Consider the following 7,350-nt stretch of genomic DNA (forward strand, 5'->3'; position numbering starts at 1 on the left):
AAAGTAGAAAAAAAGAAAGATAGACCGAAAACACGTTAAGTCGTCGTATTTCCTCACACGAAGGTCAGCTGGGAGCCGGCCGTCACAGAAAAAGAGACATTTTTTACCGTGGGCTCGTGTGGTCCCCTCTCAAACCTATACCCCCCTTCCCGCATCATTAAATCACTGAGATGTGGGCCCCACCCTACGCCACGCTTCTAGAGAAAAGAGACGAATCTGTCGTTAGCAGAGGAACCGCTGCGTTTTTTCCAGCCCATCTTTCTCACGCAGCTCCGTCATCTTGTCGGTAACGGCAGCGACGGTTTTCTAGACGGTCCTCCAACGAGGATGCACCCGACCTCTTTTCTTTCGTCTACCATCTAACGGCGCCGTTAAGTTTATCCTACGAACATGACTAGATCATGAAGATGGATGGAATGAATGGACGGTGGTGATTTATTTTCTCTCTATTAAATAGATTGGCATGTCTCACCGTGATATCCGCCGGGTTGTTATTATTATAGTCGTTGTTCCTGGCTGTCTGTGAGATCCGAGAAATAAATTAATAATATAAAAGATTCGGTGTCTGTTTCTGATGTTTTGGGTATCACGTGCGCCTCAACCCGATATCGGAAAATATCGGTATCTGCAGGGCTGCACGCTTCTTCAATAAATAACAAATATCGGCCGATTTAAGGATGCATAGAAGATTTTGATTTTAGATTTCTCACATTTGCAGCCCTTTTGGCATTGTGATTTGGATCCGGATCAAATCCTTGGATTTCCAAAGCAGTTACTGGCAGTGAAAAAATTAGATTTCCAAATATGCTGTGGAAATAGGTAAATTGGAGGCAGTTTCCTTCACCCATTTTGCTCCTCAACCTCTCCCCTCCGCTAGGAAATAACCCCTTCCCTCTCTCCCCCTCAACATGAGCTGGTAGGTCTATTAATTTTGTATTCAAAACTTAATTCCAAATCCAAATACAAAATATGAGGTAACCAGACGGGCCCTTTAGTTCCCTTTTCATCTCTAGTCACCCGACTGTCCCCTCACCCCCACCCTCTAGTGTAAGAAGATTAGTAGTCATAAATACACTAGATGGGGTGGCTTGGGGTAAAAGGGGGCAAATATATCACCTCCCTTGATATGTCTTGCTTTGAAATTTAGATCCCCGTATCCCAATTCCCAAACATCGGCAAATAATGTGTATGATCAAAACCAATATATAGCCACAGGTTCACAATAAACTGCTCAGATTACTCTTTAGCTGGCATGATTGACTTGATTTTTGGTTCAAAGGAGATCCAAAGCAACTCAGATTTGATGGACGGCTTTGATCAGTCAAAAGTTGGGCCCAGTAACACTGTAGGCATGCATCGTTCCTCCACTTCTCGGATGGAGACGGATTTTACTCTATAGTCCACCAATGGCAAGGCCTAAGAAATTAATGGTTTGGATCATTGAACAAGTTGCTCCGATCCCACTTGTAATTTCTATAATTCTGGGGATGTGCAATTGAAATTATGAAGGGCTGCAGCTGAAAATTTTAGTGCTGACAGATTGCCATGTGAAATTCTGATGGTCCCACCTTGATTCAATGATCATAATCCCTTGTTATGGCAAGCCTCATCTTGTTAAAGTATAAAAGATTAAACAACGCCATCTCCTCCAATATCTTAAGCTTTTGGAGTAACTAGTTGTTTCACATGGTATCAGAGCAAATGTCCGGGTTCAAACCTCCTTGATAGCAAAACACACATGCAATAGCTAAACCCAAAAGAGAGGCCACATGTGCCACGTGTAGGCCAACCCTTAAAGAAAGAGGGGCCACACGTGAGGGGGAGTGTTTAATTAAATTATAAAAAATTAAATAATGCCATCTCGAACATCTTAAGCTTTTTGGAGTAACCGGTTGTTTTACATGGTATCAGAGCCAAAGGTCTTGTGTCCAAACCTCCCAGATAGCAAAAATCCACATGCAATGGGGGGAGTGTTTAGTTAAAGTATAAAAAGATTAAATAATGCCATCTCCAACGGCTTAAGCTTTTGGTATAATTGGTTGTTTTGCATGGTATCAGAGCCAAAGGTCCTGTGTTCAAACCTCACAGATAGCAAAAATCCACATGCAATGGGCACATGGTTTTAAATTTCGACCGAAATCCGAAATTTCCGTGGAGACCGACACCAAAATGTATGAAACCCGAAATGGTATGTTATTTCGGTCGAAATTTCATTTATTTCCGAAATTTCTCCCAAAATTAAAAAAAAGAAAAAGAAGAGTGGTGAAGAGAAAGAATAAGAAGTAGAGGTCACAGCTTCTCCTTAACTGCAACTGTATAAGGTACATTGTTTGGGGAAGATGGAAAAGACGTTTTCAGCTGATTGGCCTTAGAATGGAAATGTGAAATACTTTTCTCTGGTCCACCGGACCAGAAAGAGATGGAGAGAAGTGTTAGCGGGAGGTGGAAACGTGGCTAGAGGGTCTGTGAAACGTGGTAAGAGGATGAATTGAGGGAACGCGACACGTGTGAAGGGGAGAGTTAATAGTAAAAGACAGAGAAAAGGATTCAAACGCTGGTTGGTTGAGAGAGAGGGGGGTTCTTGGACGGTTGTAGAAGGGCAATTCAGATGCGAAAAAAGACAAAAAGGGCCTGAGGAAATTTCATTCAGGCTTTATTTCACTGAAATTTCAGCCGAAATTTTGGTAATTTCGGTCGACAGAAGATTTCTACTTCTAATGTTGGAAAACGGGAGGTTGGCATCCAATTTTTAGATGTAGGAGCTTGAAAATAAGGGCATGTTTGGCTATACCATGACTTTTTTCCTTGGAATATTAGCTTACCTAATGGTGAGGGATGGTGGGAGAGGGAGAGACTTAAAGGGCACGAGGGTAAGGAAAGTTTGAAAACCCTCCCTCAAAATATGATTTTTCTTTGTTTTTGAGCCACTTTTCAACCTCTGCTCATTTCGCACTCTCTCAAGTGTCCCATTCTCCTGCTATCCCTACGCCTCTTTCCCCACTTGAGAAGCTAATTTATCATGGGAAAAAAACAGAAGTCATGGTTGCCAAACATGGCCTAAGGGCAGCGTAGTGATGTAAGCCTACAGTTTTCAAATTTTTATGGTCACTCTGTCCATCCTGCTACGTAGGAAAGGAAGATTGTTATTGGTCATCAGTGTTTACATTCATCTCATAGCCTACATCAACCAAAAACATGTGTTTCTCCCATTAACGCTTATTGAATTGTTATCCAAAGATAATTCTCATGGTTTGGTGCACTATCAATTACTCGGTACTGCAAATGTTAGAGGAAGTGAGGAGTGACGTTTTGCAGGTGCAAAATAGGCATTGGGTTTTTTTCTCAATGCATAGTACCGCCATTGGATTGATTTTGCATGCCTCAATAATGGGATTGAGATCTCCATTAGCATCATGCATACACCTACTAACTCAACAACTCAACTCAACTAAGTCTCTGTCCCAAACTAGTTGGGGCCGGCTAAATAAAAATGTCCCATAGATCAAGGGTCCAAATCATAGTAAGCTAAACGAAAAAAAAAATGTATTTGGTAGGTTCGCAGTTTAGTATTCTATTTAAAACTTTTACATCAAAAAAAAAAAAACTCCTTTTTTTAGGAAAACGTTTAAGCCACACTTTCTTTGGTAGGTAAGGCTGGGATCGAACCTGAGACCTCAAGGTTGAGAAACCTAACCTTAACCGATACCCGTTGTATTTTGTAAATGATAAATTTAAACCTAGTAAATGAGTTTTTCCGGTTGTTTTGCTAACTATGGCCCCAATCACCAAACACATGTCACAGGTACAGTTACAGTGTATTGTTTTCCATTGTGAAAAATTGCCTTGCGTGCTGAGCGGGTTATATAGCAGAGAAGTGGCATTTTTCTATTTTTTGCATTCAAAACTATCTTAAAACGAGAAATTATAGTTAGAAGCATGGTTTTAAATTTCGACCGAAATTTCGGTTTTTTCAAAATTTGACCCAAAATATATATTTTTTTTAATATTAATTTAATATTTCACCGAAATTTCGGCCGAAATTACCTAAATTCCGACCAAAATTTAATATTGAATAAAATATTAGTTTAGGGTTTGGTACCAGATTTTGACCGAAATTTCAAATTTTCAAGGTCCGAACCCGTTACTTGAAACCGAATTTTAAACCTTGGTCAGAAGGCAGTTTCACCTCCATCACGGCCAAGATCTCATACCTTCAGAAAGTTGTGAATGGCTGATTTGTGGGCGACACACTTAGTGGCAGAGGTGAGACACTTAAAAACACGTTTAATTTTAAACATATTAAACGTGTTTTCCATGCTTTCACTTATTTGACCATTTGTTTAACTTAAAATTTTCATGTCCGTTAACTTTTGCCGTGCATCACGTTTTGTTCCATCCACTTTGAAAATAAATGATAAAAGCCAATTCTTTGGTCCCACTGGGAGACATGTATGATGTATGTGAAATCAAGACCGTTTATCTTGTAGAACATCCATTGACTAAGACGAAGGACTAAAAATAAGAGCTTAGAATCATCCGAATTTAGGCGTTTTCAATGGCATTTACCTGGACTTTGGTTGGCGATCCATGGATTTAATCGAAATTCACGAGGCGGAAGTGGGGCCCAAATAAACGAAAGAGAAGGGTTTGCAAATATCATTTTCCTAGGGTTTATTGCACTTGCGTGATGTGGCTGAAGGAGTGAGGGGTAGTCACTAGTCATTTAGCCGGACTTTCGTTGCGGCATTTCTTCAAACGCCTTGTGGGATCTGCTCCCACTCCCTCTCGCTCTCTCTCTATCCATCATCTGTTCATATAATCAATCTTTAGAGCAGAGAAGATGAGAGGAGGCCAAGAAAATTTCAATGGCGAGGCAGGGGTTCGGATCCAAATCCAACCAAGCCGACGTTTACCAGACTTCCTACAGAGCGTAAATCTCAAGTACGTGAAGCTAGGTTACCACTACCTCATCACCAATCTTTTAACTCTCTTCTTAATCCCCCTCATATTGATGATCCTATTGGAGGCTTCCCAAACCAATCCAGAAGACGTCCGAGAACTCTGGCTCCACCTCCAATACAACCTCGTAAGCGTCCTCCTCTGTTCTTCATTCCTCGCCTTCGGCTCCACCCTCTTCTTCATTACCCGCCCTCGCCCCATCTACCTCCTCGATTACGCCTGTTATCTCCCTCCTTCCCATCTCAAAGTCAGCTTCCAACACTTCATGAATCACTCCAAACTCTCCGGCAACTTTGATGACTCAGCGCTTGAATTCCAGCGCAGGATTCTCGAGCGCTCCGGCCTCGGCGAAGAAACCTATGTTCCAGAAGCTAATCATTGTCTCCCTCCTCGCCCTTCCATGGCCGCGGCCAGAGAAGAATCCGAGCAGGTCATGTTTGGTGCCCTAGATTCCCTCTTCCTCAATAATCCTTCCATCAAACCTAAACACATTGGAATTCTTATTGTTAATTGTAGTCTCTTCAACCCCACCCCTTCGCTTTCCGCCATGATTGTTAACAAGTACAAGCTTAGGGGTAACATTCGTAGTTTCAATCTCGGCGGGATGGGATGTAGTGCTGGTGTCATTGCCATTGATCTCGCGAAGGATCTCCTCAAGGTTCATAGGAGCACCTATGCTGTAGTGGTTAGCACTGAGAACATTACCCAGAATTGGTACTTTGGTAACAAGAAGTCCATGCTCATACCCAATTGCCTTTTCCGTGTGGGTGGCGCTGCTGTCCTACTCTCTAATAAGTCCTCTGATCGCAGCCGCTCCAAGTACAAGCTCGTAGATGTTGTCAGGACGCATAGCGGGTCAGATGACAAGGCCTTCCGCTGTGTCTACCAGGAGCAAGATGATACTGGAATGGTTGGTGTTTCTCTGTCAAAGGATCTCATGGCAATCGCGGGAGGGGCGCTTAAGACAAACATCACTACCTTAGGACCCCTTGTACTCCCCATTAGCGAGCAGCTCCTCTTCTTTGCCACTCTTGTGGCTAAGAAACTGTTCAATTCCAAAATTAAGCCATACATTCCAGATTTCAAGCTTGCATTTGATCATTTCTGTATACATGCTGGCGGGAGAGCTGTGATTGACGAGCTTGAGAAGAACCTCCAACTCCTGCCTATTCATGTTGAGGCTTCGAGGATGACCCTACATAGATTTGGTAATACATCGTCTAGTTCTATCTGGTATGAACTATCTTACATCGAGTCCAAGGGAAGGATGCGCAAGGGAAACCGCATTTGGCAAATTGCATTTGGGAGTGGATTCAAATGTAATAGTGCAGTGTGGCAGGCGCTCCGGACTGTGAAGCCATCTCCAAATGGTCCATGGGAAGATTGCATCAATGCTTATCCTGTGCAGATAATCAAAGGCTTCCCTCATCCACAGCAAGAGCAGAAGTAACTTTGATTGATACAGTTATTTATCAAGCATGCTTGGATCTCTTTTTGAATCTTAAGGATGCCAATTCAAAAGATTCACTGAGGTTTCCTTCCCCTGTTATTTTTATCATGAAAGTCATAATTTTGTCTTACCCTTTTTCTTGGTTTCTCTTTTTTCTGTTGTATGTGTGCAAGTAATCTGAATTATTGGATTTCCATTCTTGTAACCTATCAATCACTGGTTGAAATTTCAAGTTGTATGCTTCTTATGTGCTCTAGAGAGCACCTTGGATTTTCTATCATGGCATAATTATTTAGCAGTGCCATTTTATTGTTTCTTTCTTTTTTTTTCTTTTTCTTTTTTCATTTTTCAATTACAATCTCCCATTTGAGGTTATGTCTTGCTCACTTAGTGATGACTTGAATACCATGGATCTCTATAGGTGATGAGATCTACAAGTTAATAAATACTGATTTGATGGTTTATGTTTTCCTTTTGTCAACGATGGGCTGTTGTTTGTTTGATGTAGCCTATGGTTTTCTCAAGGATCATCATTACTTAATTAATTGAAGAGAATTATGAATCATCCAGCTTGGCTTACCTTTAGAAGATCCTTTTTTTTTTTGGGTAGGTTGGTAGATGACATCTAATGCTGAAATTCAAAATCGCTTACAATATGCATCCCAATTGCTTCAACCTTCTGGTCATAGCCTACCAGGTATCTTTATTTGTAAAATCTGATTTTTTTTAATTTTTTAATTTTTTTGAATGGTTATTTTTTAATTATTTTTAACCTGGAATTTATCTAAGAACCCAGGCCGTTACCTTAAATATTGTAAAGTCTGATTTACCTACAACGATACTTCTGTGATTTATCAAATCAGTGACGCACAAGTGGTGATAAGGTGCCTAAACCGTTACATTTTGATAGTGTGCTTTTGATTTGTTTGAAATGTGAGGAG

At 41.1% G+C, this 7,350-nt stretch overlaps 1 pseudogene; it reads left to right on the top strand.

Moving 5' to 3' along the window:
* Nucleotides 1-4,539: 4,539 nt before the first annotated feature.
* LOC143892624 (3-ketoacyl-CoA synthase 4 pseudogene) lies at nucleotides 4,540-6,684 on the top strand (annotated as a pseudogene).
* Nucleotides 6,685-7,350: the final 666 nt, after the last annotated feature.

This window comes from Tasmannia lanceolata, unplaced genomic scaffold (assembly GCF_043159265.1).
Source record: "Tasmannia lanceolata isolate RefF3 unplaced genomic scaffold, GAP_Taslan_0.1 ptg000015l, whole genome shotgun sequence".
Classification (NCBI taxonomy): Eukaryota; Viridiplantae; Streptophyta; class Magnoliopsida; order Canellales; family Winteraceae; genus Tasmannia; species Tasmannia lanceolata.